The sequence below is a fragment of the Oryzias latipes genome, chromosome 1, assembly GCF_053564925.1.
Source record: "Oryzias latipes strain Hd-rR chromosome 1, Olatipes_Hd-rR_3.1".
In the NCBI taxonomy this organism is placed as follows: domain Eukaryota; kingdom Metazoa; phylum Chordata; class Actinopteri; order Beloniformes; family Adrianichthyidae; genus Oryzias; species Oryzias latipes.
This window is the reverse complement of record NC_136237.1, coordinates 23,206,941-23,222,498: the sequence shown is the minus strand read 5'-3', so window position 1 is coordinate 23,222,498 and position 15,558 is coordinate 23,206,941. Positions and strand designations below refer to the sequence as shown.

General features: G+C 36.8%; 1 long non-coding RNA gene across 1 annotated transcript; it reads right to left on the bottom strand.

Moving 5' to 3' along the window:
• Positions 1-796: 796 nt before the first annotated feature.
• Positions 797-14,921, bottom strand: LOC144994332 (uncharacterized). The gene is made up of 2 exons (XR_013657837.1): positions 13,425-14,921; positions 797-12,398 (listed from the first exon to the last, which is right to left on the bottom strand). It is a non-coding gene; the product is annotated as an uncharacterized LOC144994332 (long non-coding RNA).
• Positions 14,922-15,558: the final 637 nt, after the last annotated feature.

Genomic DNA, 15,558 nt, shown 5'->3' with positions numbered 1-15,558 from the left:
TGACACCAGCATGTATTGAGTTCAACATTTGACGTTTTATATTAAGTCAGACATTTGTGACTTAAAAGAGATAAAGATGTCGCCATCTCTCCCTTTCTCCTTTGCCACAATCATCAACAGTCACTTACATGTGTAAAACGACAAAGAACCCCATCATGATCACTAAAGTATGTTTGTACAACTGTACATTCGACTTTATAGTTTGTTGTTTTTAAGTACACATGATCGATTATCGTATTTTTTAACGTTGTGTTTTCAGAAACCAGTTGAATGAAACCTTTATGTGCCATGAAATCAGTTATTGTCTTAGAGTTTACTAAGTTTTCATTAAAATCACCCATTATAGCAATGGTATCACCCAGGGGCTCCAAAAGATCAACTAATTTCTTAAGGTTCTCTCTAAATAATGAAATGGCATATGATGGTGGACGATACAGAACTGCCACGACTATGTTTGATGTAATAAATCTGTGCACTAAACATTCAATATCTACATTTTGTATCTCTACATGTTCAAACAGGATATTTTCAACGGTGTACATTCCAACACCACCATGTTTTAAGCCTTTAATCACATTCAGTCTAGGATCTACTCCACTATAAGACAGTGAGCGTGGCATACTATAAAAATTATACCCACTGATGTTCAATGCATCAGTTAAAGGTGCATTTGGAAGCCATGTTTCAGTTACAGCTATGCAGTTAACATGTAACTGTTTTGTGCACAAAGCTAAGTCCTTTACATGCCACTCTAAATTTTGCACATTCATGAGGAAAATGCTGAATTCACATGAACTAGAAGTGAGATTTTCTTTATTTATCAGATATTGAGGCATGTTTGCCACATATTCAGAAACTGTTTTGTTACAGTAAATGGCCTGTTCCTTAAAATCTTGAATAATTAAACCAGACAAACTTGTTACGCGGCTTAATGCAACATAAGCCTGCCCAGGAGCAAAAGTTTTTTTCAAAGACACAACAACATTATCAATGGTAAGACCCTGAACTTTATGAACAGTACAAGCCCAAGCAAGTTTTAGAGGAAACTGACGTCTCAGACCACCTCTTCCTGTGACTCGTTCCTCTTCTGGAACAATGGCTACAGAACCTGAGACAAGCCCTGGATGATTTTCATACTGTTTCTTCCGTTGTCTTCCAATGTCTTTATTATCAAAATTCACAAAAACAATTTGTGGAAAGTCAGAGTTTCTATAGACAATATCAGTCACAATTCCACATGCACCATTGACAAGACCATCTGCCACATCAACATTTTTACAGAGCATGACACGTGCATTCTTCCCCAAAAGAAGTCTTTCTGCTAGACAAGTATTGTTAGCATTTGAATGATTACCACTTAGTAACACTTGTCTACCTGTTTCCTTACAATTTACATAATCTTGAGCTTTAATAGTTACATACTCTGGACAGGATGAGTGTAGATGGGTTAAATTATGTTGATTTACTTGACCATTAGTTGGGAAAATATGTAAAGCAGAGCTGCCTTCTCCCGTTTCACGTGACTTCAATTGTTGGATATCACTTTTTAACATTTCAGTACCTTTGCATCGTGTCCTAACTCTGCCGAGTAATTTGGCAAATTCCTGATCTTTTTGGCGTACAATGGTTTCTAGGCAAACAATTTCAAACACACCACACCAAAGATCCATACCCACATTTTCTACATACAATGGTTTTCCTCTCACTGGAGGTAATTGAAAGAAATCCCCAACTGCAATAATACAAACATTTCCAAACAATGCAGAGTTACCAGTTTGCTTTATTTGCCTCAGACGCCCATGAATATATGCTAATAAATTATGATCTACCATGGATATTTCATCAATTATCAAAATCTGTAAACTGCTGTAAATGGCACGTAAAGAATTTAATTTTTCCTCACCCAGTGGTGTGTAAGGTAAGCGGACATCTTTACCAATACAAAAAGTGTTGTGTATAGTACTTGCTTGTACATTAAACGCAGCAATTCCTGTGGGAGCCGTCAACAAAACACAGATGTCATCTACATGACGACAAAGAGGAGACAATAGTCTATTTGATTCATATTTTATTGCTTTAATTAGGTGAGTTTTACCAGTCCCTGCACCTCCTGTTATGAACAGGTGGAATGGTTCTGGCTTTTTTCCCAAAACCTTTTCCACACACCATTTTCTCACTTGGTAAAAAATATCCATCTGAATTTCATTTAAAGAGCGAATTAAAGCCAAGCCATCACTACGAGGCATTTTTGTGTTATTCAGTTGAAAGAAATGGCTATGTTGAGCAGAAACTCTTAAATCAGGAATATCAAATTCCTGTTCATCATCGACACTTTTTTGGTTCTGCAACAACTCTTGACACTCAAGTCTTTCCAATTCTTGCTCAGGGCATAATTCACACCAGGCATCTTCAACTACACCAGCATTATCTATCCCTTGCTGAGCATTAACCAATTTATCACCATCAATTTCAAATTTACTTCTGTTTAATGTTACCACGGACTTTACCAACTGCAGACCTGAATTACCAAGTCTTATCGTGCCCTTATGAAAAAAGTCTTGATACGTTTCAAAACCTTGAGGTTTCAGCTGGCTATCGCTGTAGTATGGCAAAAACAACTGCAGATTGCTTTGATAAAACAATTCAGGCTGTTTTGTTTCAGAGAACTTAACGTAACGTACAACAGCAGGTTGTGTGCGGGTTCTTTTTACAACATATCCAGTGTTGTTGTTCAACTTTATTCGCTTAGCAGCACTTTCATTTTTTGACAACACACGAAATTCGGAAGCAAATACTGCTAAACACATTGAAGGAAAATCATCACTCTTAGGTCTGTTCTTATATCTATCCACAATGCTTGTCATCCACATATCATCTGTGCTAACAGAATGCTTTGATGCTTTTTCTTTAAGTACTTTTAACGGTAAACTCATTTTAACAGTATTTTCACCAACAGGAAGAAACACAACTTTCCGAGAGCACTCTTTCAAATGTGCATTTGTCAGTCTATAAACACTTTCTTGAGCAGATACATCTCTGTTGTGCAAATATGTACTGCCTAATGTTTTTAGACTCTCTTTGGCAGAAGCATTTCCATCCCTGCATGCTTCCTTTTGTGCACACTGCAATAATAAACCCATTTCCTTCTCTGATTTAGAGATGTAAGAAATGATGTACACAACACATGCGTATGCGTCGACAACAAACTGTATATCCATATTAGCATTCCAGCATTTTAACAGTGGCTTGCTATATTGATTAATCCAAACTTCTTTAAGTTGACGTTTCAGCACAACATGGGTTTTCCGAGCACAACAGTTATATGCAGTTTCAAATGTGCTTTGGTTTAACCCAACAGATTCAAACAAATCCTCAACATTGTCATAAGTTGGCCCATCAGTTGAGAGAGCAGCTTTAATGTGTGCAATCAATGCAGAAGCCTCTTTTTTCTTCAATTGCGGTGTCTGTGCATTTTCTTTACAGTTGCAAGACTCTTTCTGTGATAACACACATTGACAAGACTGTGTCTCTTCAGCACTTGTGCTACGTGATATGAATGTACGCGCAGAAGGTGGTCTAGGAAAATTAAAACGACACACAGTTCCTTTTTTTTTACATGTTTTCGCATGTGTTTCAGAGTGTTTTTGCACAGATGTTACAATTTCCAGTAAGTCAATATTTGATGGTAACTCACAAGTCACATAACGATCAATAAATGCAATCACTTCAGCATCTGTATTTCTGTCAATTACAGGTGCATCCTCTATCCAAAACAGGCAATGAAGATGTGGTGAGCCTCGTTGCTGAAACTCCACCCTATAAAAATAATCCTTAATTTTTCCTATAGGACATGCAGGCGACATAAGAACCTCTTTCAGAAAACAATGCCAACGAAAATCAAACATCCGAGCAGCAGTGACAGGATTACGACGCAAAAGCTCACATCTGTCTGCCCATTCCAACTGCTCCACAGTTTCAGTTCTACCTTCGTGCTTCAGAATGCAGGAAAGTAAATTCTTCCAACGCATATCAGCTGAAGAAAATGAACAGAACCATGTGGGGATTCCAAGCTGCCTCACACAAGCCATGAGGTCTTTCTGGGCCGCCTGCCAAAAAGCTGGCGTACCTCTAATTGGTTTTAAAAATCGGTACCCATCATCAAATTCCAACATCCTTTTAATAGAATCATCACTTTTCAACAACTCTCCAGTAACTACTCGTTTATTTTTAAAATTATACTTACCTTTTCTTACTGCAATCGAAACATTTGAAACGACCTTTTCTAATTCTGTCATATATTGGGCAAAAAAAATATATTCCACATTTTGTGCAAAACGACAATCAGCATTAAGAATCCTGTTGTTAAAATATCGTGATAGAGTTAAAGGATGTTGTCTTCCATCATGATATGTTGGTCCACCCTTAGGAAACAACACAGGAAAACACTTAGCCTCATTTGTAATATCGGACAACAACTTCACCGGACTATTGCCTTCAGCGGGAGCTACATTCAAAATGTGATCAAAATATTGATCCAAAGCCTCTTGACCAATGTCTACTGGCATTAGACAAGTGTCCTGGAACATGCAATGCTGCTGTCTATCATGCAGAAGTTCATCTCCTAAAACATTTGAATCGTCAACATTTGCAGTGCATTCAACATCTTTTTCTACCACATCAGATGTTTCTTTACAAAAACCATTAATCCAATCATTATTAAATTTCACGTTGTTATAATAATAATTATGGGTTTGTAAAAACTGTAAAGCCTGCTTAACACGTTCCGTATCAACATACTGATATTCATAATGTCCTTTATAAGTAAGCTTCCGTTTTAATTTCACAGGCACAAGAGAACCCTCAATAGACATGCGTGGTAACAAATAAGTTGTTTGTTCAGTATTTGCAGGAACACAAGTAATAGGTCCATGCACGCCATTCTGTCCACCTTTGGGCAATGCTAACAGTTTCATAAATGGAATATGTAACGCTATTAGATGTTGTTCTAATTGATTTAAACATGCCAATTCCGCTGGTATAGGTTCAAGTTCTAAGTTATTTTTAACACTTTCAGCTGGTACTTTACCTTTCTTGATTTTAGCATGACACGTGTAACAAATCCACAATTTGCTTCTTGATGTTTTCATCCATTCACAATTTTTTGAGCAGTTTGCATTGCAGATATGCAAATAACCAGAAGTGATACATTGATCAGCGATAAGTCCAAGTCCTGCATTACTGTACAACTCTTTTTTACAATGTAATACTTGATGTTCAAATAACAACCTATGACATACACAACAAACAAACCCAGGTCCATCTTTAACTTTATCCAAAAATTGTTTCATAACAACATCAAACTCTTCCAACTGTTTTTTATTCAATTGTCGCTTCAATTTCATCCCATCCAACACACTTTTCCTAAAGTGAGGATCTTGACGATATTTTCTAGAACTCAGTGCTTTAACATTTTCTCTATGAGTAACATTACTCTGATATTTTCTAGAACTCAGTGCTTTAACATTTTCTCTATGAGTAACATTACTCTGATATTTTCTAGAACTCAGTGCTTTAACATTTTCTCTATGAGTAACATTACTCTGATATTTTCTAGAACTCAGTGCTTTAACATTTTCTCTATGAGTAACATTACTCTGATATTTTCTAGAACTCAGTGCTTTAACATTTTCTCTATGAGTAACATTACTCTGATATTTTCTAGAACTCAGTGCTTTAACATTTTCTCTATGAGTAACATTAATCTGATATTTTCTTTTACTCATTTCCTTAACATTATGTTTGTGTAACAAATCAAATTTATACTTGCTTTTACTCCCATTTTTAACACGATGTCTGTGTAAATCATCAGTTCTGTATTTTGCAGAACTACGTTCTTTAACCCACATTTTATGCATAGCATTTTCCCTATATTTATTTTTACTCAATTCTAATGCTCTGGATCTACGCAAAGAATCAGATGCATATTTCCTTTTACTCATATCTTTTTTCTTCTGTTTATGCAGTTCACTTGTTTGATATTGCATTTTGTGGTAAAAAGATCTCCTTTTTTTTAGATACTTTGAAAAGGAAGATTCACCAACTGAATCACAACTAACATTATGTGGTTGAAAAGAACGACATCTTAACAGTGGTTTCTCAGAACAAATACTATTGCTTTTACACCAATTGGCACACCCAATTTTACCACTACAATGAACACAAACAACAACCTCGTAATATTTCTCACCACATTCTCGCAAATAAATTGCTTGATTTCCAAGTATTTTATTTACAGGGTTATACTTTCTCCATATGCTACCATTGTGTACAAAAATTTCTACTCCCAAAACATTTGAAGTAGCTTGAATGTCAATCTCACATACAAAACTGCCAACATATTTCATACGTGACTTTTGAATGTACTCAGACACTGTGGCATATCCTTTCTCCAGCAACTTCATATGAATGTCACTGTTCTTTAGCATAAACTTAACAACAGCCAGTCGAACTCTTCTATGACAATTTTCAGATCCACTAATGACTCGAGAAATAGCACGAAAAAAACTATTGCCATCATTTAATGTGACCTCTGTCTTACAAATAGAACCAAGCGTTACATTATTAGTTGGAATGTCTTCATACTGCTTCACAAAATCTAAATCAATATGTTTTGACAACAAAACTGCACTCTCAAACGACAATGGATAAAAACTGAAAGCATTTTCAACTAAATTGTTACTTTGATAAATTTCACTGTTTTGGTGATCATTGTTAACCAATGCACTAAACAAAACTTCATTACAATCACCAACTTCAGACCTGCCATGTTTAACACTCTTGCAATCTCCTTCTGACAGCATTTCTGAGTCTCTTTTGCGTTGCCTCATATTATGACCCAAATTATTTTTTTCCATAGATTTACACAACCCAAAACAACGCTGCTGCTGAAACATTTCAACGCAAGTTACAACTTCATAATGACACTCATTTATATTTTGCAAATATATGCCTTGTTTAGATATGGCCTTACGTTGACAGGCATATTTCAACCAACGTTCATTGTGAAATGTATACACACTCACACCCAAGTAGTCAGCTGTAGCTTGAATTTCAACCTCTGTAGCCCAACTACCAGAAAATCTCATTCTAGAAACATTGAGATATTCATCCACAGACATATTTTCAGATCTCAAAAGAGAACTATAATTTCCAACATTCTTTTGTAAATGTGTGACAACTGCACGTCTTAACTTTATGTGATTTTTCTCTGTACCACTAATAACTTTGGACACAGCCCTAAAAAAACAATTGCCATCGGCTACTATATGATCAGTTTGACATGGAATTCCCAACATATCAACCTCTAGAGGGTTAGAACAAGCAGTGTTTTCACAATGCACATTCAGTTGTTTACACAATGCTTGTGTAACATCAAAATCAACAGGGTAAAACTCAAGTTTCTTTGATGAAACATCAAGAAACTCAACATCCAAACTAGCTTCATTAGCATCATACCATTTTGTCTTCTTTGATTCACGTTGCACAGTAGAAAGCTTACGCTTTCTGTTACTTTCATGCAACGGTAAGGGACCAGTTTGAACATCTAAACTGCACCCGAAACCAAACTGTGACCCAGTATTTAATCCAGTTTTACAATCCTTCTCAAGCACACTTTGTTTATTTTTCTCACTATGATCATTGTCAGTAACAGCAACGGATGCAATTTCAAAAGCCATTTCTTTCCCTGCAAGTGAAATACTCAGGCAACAAATATAATTGTATAAATCATTAAGACTAGGAAGGTACATGATAATACTTCTTCCATTTACATCTGCCATTCCAGTACCACTGCGTGCATGTGAATCCACCACAGCATAATGGCCGTTTTCTGAAATAACAGCACAAGTACTACTGCCTATGGTCAAAAAACATGTTTTATACTTGACAAGCATGTGCTCCAGTCCCTTTTTAAGAGTTATCACTTCACCACTGTCAACAAATTTACCATTACTCACATTAACAATCCCAGAAACGTATTCACCATACTCAAACTTAAATAATTTACCATCAATTTCAGAATCCATGGGCAAATCAGGTACTGACAAAAACTTCAAATTTCCAGGGATGATTTTGTTTTCACACACCGAGGAGTAAAGCTGATCACCAAGAAACACAACATGGTCCAAGTCTGTTGCCTCCCACTCAAAAACACTACGATGCGTGTGTTTAGCCATACTCACCAGGGCTATTGCCATGCACTGCACACCTCTGTTTTGAAGCTGCCGATCTCCTTGATGAAAAGATCCCCTTACACAACGTTCTGTGTCAAATCTGTTACAATTGTTTTCATTTAAAATCACTGAAGATGATTTTTTTTTTAAATTACTGCCCTTTTTTCCAATTTTCAATGTATTTTTGCATTCCATTAACACTTTACATTTATCGCCAACCACAATTTTGTCATTTAACTCCTGAACATGTTCTTTTATAAAACCAGTCTGTCTTTTGCCCAAAACTGACTGATTCACACGTGCATCCTCTGCTCCCAAACCAAATGTATTATTACACCCGTCCCAAGAAGCTTCTTTCACAAACATTGAACTAATGCCAAACCATTCTGCATTCAAAGACTTTTTCAAGTTCCAAATGTGCAACATCAAGTCATTAAAGCAACTGTTGAAGACAGCCACAGATGTTCCAATATTAGAAAACATTCCAGATGAATCTCGTGCACCACAATCAACCACAACAAAATACTCTTTGTGATGAATGACAGCACAAACGAAACCCTGCAAATCCAACAAACACAGATCTTCCTCCATCAGTCGCTCCTGCATCATTTCATACAACAGTGAAAAATCTTCACTCTTTGAATCACCAGAATACACAGGCTCATTGATAGCAACATCCCAAATTCTTCCAAACACACTGAGCTTTTCAGAAACCTTGAATAACTTTTCGGAATTGTTCACACATCCATCACTTCCATTAAATGAACAAACCAACTGCACACCTTCATTTCTAATATTATCAACATCAGCGTCCCTCCATGTACACACTGGAGCAACAACATGGTTGATTGCAGCCACAACACAACATGTAAGCGATGTTGTACTATCACTTGAATTTGTCAATCTTACTTTCATTCCAGAAATCAAAGGCCTCTGTATTTGCTCCAGACAAACACAACCAGAAGTTTTACCTTCTTCCTGAACCTTACACACTTTGGTGCGACGCATATTAAATCCCTTCTTTCGTGGCATCTAAAAAAAAAATAAAAAAATGAAACCACCATTAAAATAAAATTCTCATTTCTATTATGTATACATAAAGCAATACATTTATACCACACAGACAAATAATCAAAAACATAAAATTAAATATTCAGACTATTGGAAAATAGTTATACACAAATAAATGTAACATGTGTCCTATAATACAGTGGTCCCCAACCCCCGGGCCGCAAATAATAAATAACTTACTTTACTTCCGGTTTATTTATATCTGAATCTGAAAGATGTTTTATTTTGAAAAGATGCCCGATTCTCTGTGTGACTGTCACACCCGTCTATGTCACCAGTAATGTATGGAAGCGATTCAGTAGCATTAATAAAAAGCAAAGTTAAAACCAGAAATGCTTTTTCATTTTCAAAAAGAAGCTGCATTTTGTTGACTCAAAAATAAAATGAAAAAACAATCCCCCAAAATGCTTTCTTTTCCTTCCTCAAAGCTTATTCTGTCACTTAATTAAAATGAAAATGGTATTTGACATTTCATTTTCAAGTCGTTCTCTGGTAAATGTGTAGCATAATTCATTTAGAAATGTTTAATTTGACCTTTAAAATGGATTAATAGAAATGCTTTTCTGATTTTCAAAATGAAGCTGCATTTTTTGACTCAAAATTAAAAAGAAAAAGCAATACTTCAAAATGCTTTATTTCCTTCCTCAACACAGCTTATTCTGTCACTTAATCAAAATGATAAAGAAAATGGTGTTTGACATTTCATTTTAAAAAAGGTCCACGGTAAATGTCTAGCAAAATTCATTTAGAAATGTCTAATTTGACAATTAAAATGGATTAACAGAAATGCTTTTTAATTTTGAAAATGTAGCTCAAAATTCAAATATAAAAGCAATATTTCAAAATGCTTTTTCATTTTATACTTCAATCCGCCTATTCTGTGTCATAATTAAAACGAAAATGCAAAGAGGGGATTGCATTTTAACATCCACCCTGCAAAACTTGGAGCAATATTCATTTCTTAAACACATTAGCAGAGGGGGGGTGGGGCGATGACGTCACTGCTTTCTCCGTGTGTACGGCCGCTGTCGCTGAGAGACCTGGTGTGTCTGTGTTCGCATTAAGATCACCTAAAACTGGGTCCTGTTCACAAACCGCTGGACCTGGCCTGCTCAAACCTGGATTCCTGGATCTTAATGCGAGAAATGCAGCAGAATGTTCCTTTAGCTCCCTCTTGAATCAGAAGCTGTGAATCCCAACCCAACTTCTTCAGCGTCGTCTGACCGCACGGATTTACAAACATATGATCAAGCAGAGCAGGCCTTTAATAATAATCATAACAGTAATAAAAGCACATTATGAAGATAGTCTCCTGCAGCTTCACGCTGAGTGAGTGTTTTTGGTCCAACCAGCAACCGTTTAGCATGGAGAAATCTGTCTGTTGATGGAGCTCCAGCTGTCAAACAGCAAATTTAGCTGCAAATAAATTTGTAAATATGTGAGAATTACATCAGTTTTTATTTTGTTCTGGACACCACTGGAAACACAAATTCATATGATGGTTTCTCGGATCATCGTAGCAGCATTTCCGCCTTCAGCGATCGGAGCTTCGCGCTCCGCTATGAAAAGGCAGCTGGCGGTCCGAAGATAAAAAGCTTGTCTGCGTGCGTCAGGAGGAGGACCGCAGAAGACGGACATGCTGCTAGTTAGTCCTGAGAAGCTGTGCAAACTCATCAGAAGTTCACAACCATCACAAAACCCTCTTCTCTGCCACTAACAGTCTGCTCCTGGTGCGTGTGTCTTTCAGCAGGCGGACACACGGAGAAAGCAGTGACGTCATCGCCCCGCCTCCCCTCTGCTAATGCTTTTAAGAAATGAATATTGCTCCAAGTTTTGCAGGGTGGATGTTAAAATGCAAATGCAATCCCCTCTTTGCATTTTCATTTTAATTATGACACAGAATAAGCGGTTTGAAGTATAAAATGAAAAAGCATTTTGAAATATTGCTATTATATTTGAATTATATTTGAATTTTGAGCTATTTGATGCAGCTACATTTTGAAAATTAAAAAGCATTTCTGTTAAACCATTTTTATTGTCAAATTAGACATTTCTAAATGAATTATGCTACACATTTACCATGCACCTTTTTTTAAATGAAATGTCAAATACCATTTTCTTTATCATTTTAATTAAGTGACAAAAAAGCTGTGTTGCAGTATAAAATGATAAAGCATTTTGAAGTATTGCTTTTTCTTTTTAATTTTGAGTCAAAAAATGCAGCTTCACTTTGAAAATAAAAAGCATTTCTATTAATCCATTTTAAATGTCAAATTAGACATTTCTAAATGAATTATGCTACACATTTACCATGGAACGTCTTGAAAATGAAATGTCAAATACCATTTTCATTTTAATTTTAATTAAGTGACAGAATAATCAGTGTTGAAGAAGGAAATGAAAAAGCATTTTGGTGGATGGCTTTTTCATTTTATTTTTGAGTCAAAAAATGCAGCTTCATCTTGAAAATTAAAAGGCATTTCTGGTTTTGACTTTGCTTTTTATTAATGCTACAGAATCGCTTCCATAGTAACACAGACCAAGGTGCTCCTCTCAGTCACGTGATAAGTTATCGCTAAAATAAAACCCAGGAGCTAGCAAAATGAGTAAAAAACAAACGTCTTTGGAAAGTTTTTTTTGCATAGGTGAAAAGGCCCAGCCAGGAGACAGAAGAGGAGCCTTCTACTTCCAGAAAAAAATAGCTACATTTTTCTTTTTTGCACCATGAGTGGCAGAAGGGGGGAGGATGATGAGAGCCATGCAATGTTCTATCCATGGGTGTCTAAATTAAAGCTGGGATGTGTGATGTCACACATCTGTTCCTCCTTCTGCGTGGCGTTGCTACAGTAATCCTCCACCAACATCTCAAAGACCTGTCCGTTAACTTAAAAAATGTGCAATCAAGTTTATTGAAACAAGGTTGGGGATCACTGCTATAATAGATTATTAAACACTGCAAATTTAACTTACCTTTACCAAACTCTTTAATGGCTTACAAAACACAACGTTCTCTGGAAAAAACAGCAAACAGCTCCTCTCTCTGTTGTCCAGACAAAGGTTTAGTCACTGGTGTGGAAGATCCCTCAGAGGAAAACTCTGGAGTTACAAATAAAAATGTAAAAGGAAAAACATTTAATTCAAACAAAAATAAATACATAAACAAACTTTAATAGACATGAAATGGTAGATGCTCTCTGGGAGGCTAATCCATAGAGGAGGTCCATTAAAACTGAATGAGGCCTTGCCGTGTGTTTTAACTTTTGGGATAACCAAAAGGCCTGTATCAGAGGACCTCAGGGTCCACAGGGGATCATACATTAAAATCATATCAGACAAATATGAAGGCCCAAGACCATAAAAACATTTATAAACTAATAATAACGTTATCAATCCTAAAGCGAACAGGAGGCCAAGCAGCCATTTTAAAATCTGTGTGTGTTCCTGCAAATATATTCATACTGGCTGCCACACTTATAGATTATATGAAAACATTTATACACAAATAAATTTAACATGTGTCCTATGAAATTATTAAACACTGAAAATTTAACTTAAAACCTAAAAAGTACAAAATAGGTTGGAACTGATCTTCAGTGGAAATACTCACGGGTCGGCACGCGTTCAAAATGTATTATATGTGAACTGCTATGTATTTGATCAATTAGAAAGGAGTTTCACTGGTTAATGTGGTTTAAAAACCGTAAAAACTACATTCGAATATTTAATTGAGAACTACAAAGATGGTGGATAGACTACAAAAAAAAACGATCTCTGAAACTGATAGAAACTTGTTGTTTGTCGACCAGTATCGATTCTACATGTCATTTTGTACATTTGTGTCCGTTTAAAAAGAAAATTCGTCGGTTGGTTTGCTTTGAAAAGTCTTTTTAAAATTACGTTCGAAACAAAATGCCCGCCATCACTTCCGGTTCAACGAAGTAAAAGGTCAAATTATTTGCGTTCGTCTAATCAATTTTAAGCAACTTTTACGGTTTTTTATTCAATAAAATTGATAATCAGAAGGTGAGTAGTCGTTGTGGCGATGTAAAAAAGTGTCGATGGTCGATTAAAGTAATGGTTCGTTTACAAGTCGCGGGAAAATTCATAATGGTCGTGACAAACCTCGAGTCAAATTGAAGGCGTCCTCGGCGCAGTGCGTCTGGCAAGGTCGAGTTCTTCTCACTGGGGGTCCTGTAGTCTTCCTTGCTGGTCAGGAGCGTCGAAGATCGAAGTGCAGAGGAAATGAGAAAGTTCTGAAAAGAACTGATTTGCTCAAATTCGGCAAGCTTCAGCGAAATTCTCTGTGGGGTGTGATTCTCCAGTCGTCCAGCAGGGGTCGAGCAGAGGGAGTACTCAGACGAAAATGCCCTGCCTTCAATGGCTTGACCAGCTGCTTGACTTGTGGTTTTTCCCATCATGCATTTTATCGTTCGTATTTGATGAAGTAGATTGATTACATGTTATTGCTTTCATGAAATAATAGAAGTTCTACTTCGTTTAGTTCCGTATGTATGTGTAGAACATTTTATAGTAATTATTTTATTGATCATTAGTCCGTTAGGGAACATTGTAGCTGTTGGGTTTGTGCCCCATTGGCATGAGTTCTCCCATGGACCAATCAGACAGCTCCGTTTTTAGTTTGATCCCAAGGGTTAAAATCTAATAAAATTACATTCCAATCCCAAAGTGGTGGTGTGTTGTCTTCTTTGTGTTATGTCTGTGTTCAAAAAAATGTTTTGTGGGTGATTCTGTTAGATACATCTCACAAGAAACGTTTGCTATTCAGGGGTTGTGACGTCATACTTCCCATGATGCTTTGCTGGTGGGGGAAGCCTGCTGCATGTGAACTTTGTCAAAGAACAACAAAATCTTTTACAGCATAAATACTTAACGGTCACCTGCTACCTAGAGGCCGAATTGTAATCCCTTTGACTCTCTCTGGTGGACTTTTCTTAGAAGTTCAATCGGCTGCTTTATTTAAGTTGAGAAATCTTCATATCTATAAATATAAAGAAGTCTAAAAAATTTTTCAAAACACAACTGCCCTTACAGACAATTAAAAGAGGAGTTGAAATGTATAACACGGTGAAGGAGTTTTTGTGCAGAAAAAGTACCATTAGTAAAGCTGGTAGCAGTGACTGCAGACGGGGCTCCTGCTATGATCAATAGACAAACAGGTTTCATCACTCACTGTAAAGCTGACCCAGACTTTCCAAAATGTCTGCATTACTGCTGCTTCATTCACCAGCAGGCCTTATGTGCACAAGTGATTGGCTCTGGACACATGATGACTCCTATTGTGAAAATCAACACCTCAGCGGCAAAGCAAAACAGCACAGGATTTTCAAGGTGCTATTGGAGGAGATGTCTGCTGAATATGGTGAATTTGAATTTGGTGAATCTGAACTTGCATTTTTGACTGAAATTACTGAAAAACTAAATCACTTGAACTTCGAGCTGCAAGGCAATGGCAAAACTATATTTTATTTATGGAACAGCCTGCAGTGTTTCTTGAGGGGATCTTTTCTGCCAGGAAACTTCAGGAGTTTGACAGAAAGGTGACCAGCTGTGCAGCTGTTTGTGTACAGGGAGAGTAACAGGGGTGAAAGGACACAGCCCTGGGGGGATCGGGTGCTTGTGGTCCGAGTATCTGAGACGAGCTTCCCCAGCCTCACATACTGCTGTCTGTCCGTCAGGAAGTCTGTGATCCACCTGCAGGTGGAGTCAGGCACATTCATCTTGGAGAGTTTTTAATACCAAAGATGTATGAAAGACATACCGAAAAAATATGTCTTTCAGTGTTTAACTGGCTGTCTTTGGATTATGCATGCCTGAGTAATGGCCATTCTTACTACTCATCTCTCTGTTCACTGCTTGCTAATTTACATAGCAGGGGTCCCAGCAGGAGGGGGCGGGGTTGTAACACGACTCCTTCAGCAGAGCCAGGCTGAGAGAGGCTTTGACATGTAAGATGTTAGATGTTAGAATGCCAGATGTTAGAATGACCAGTTCATTTTATATCTATGAAAATATTCAGGGAGCTATGGGACATGTTCAGCTTTAGGTCTGTGAAAATTGGTGTCGATTGTTGAAACATAAGTTACCATAAAAAAAATGTTTGTTTGGAGTCTAGACAGATTTAACACAGGTTTTTGGATGAAAAGGATTTTTTATAAATCATCTGTTACACTTTTAAGTCTGAAAAAAATATGGAAGGCAGCAAACACAGATCCCTACCGTTTTTAATTTTTTTGTG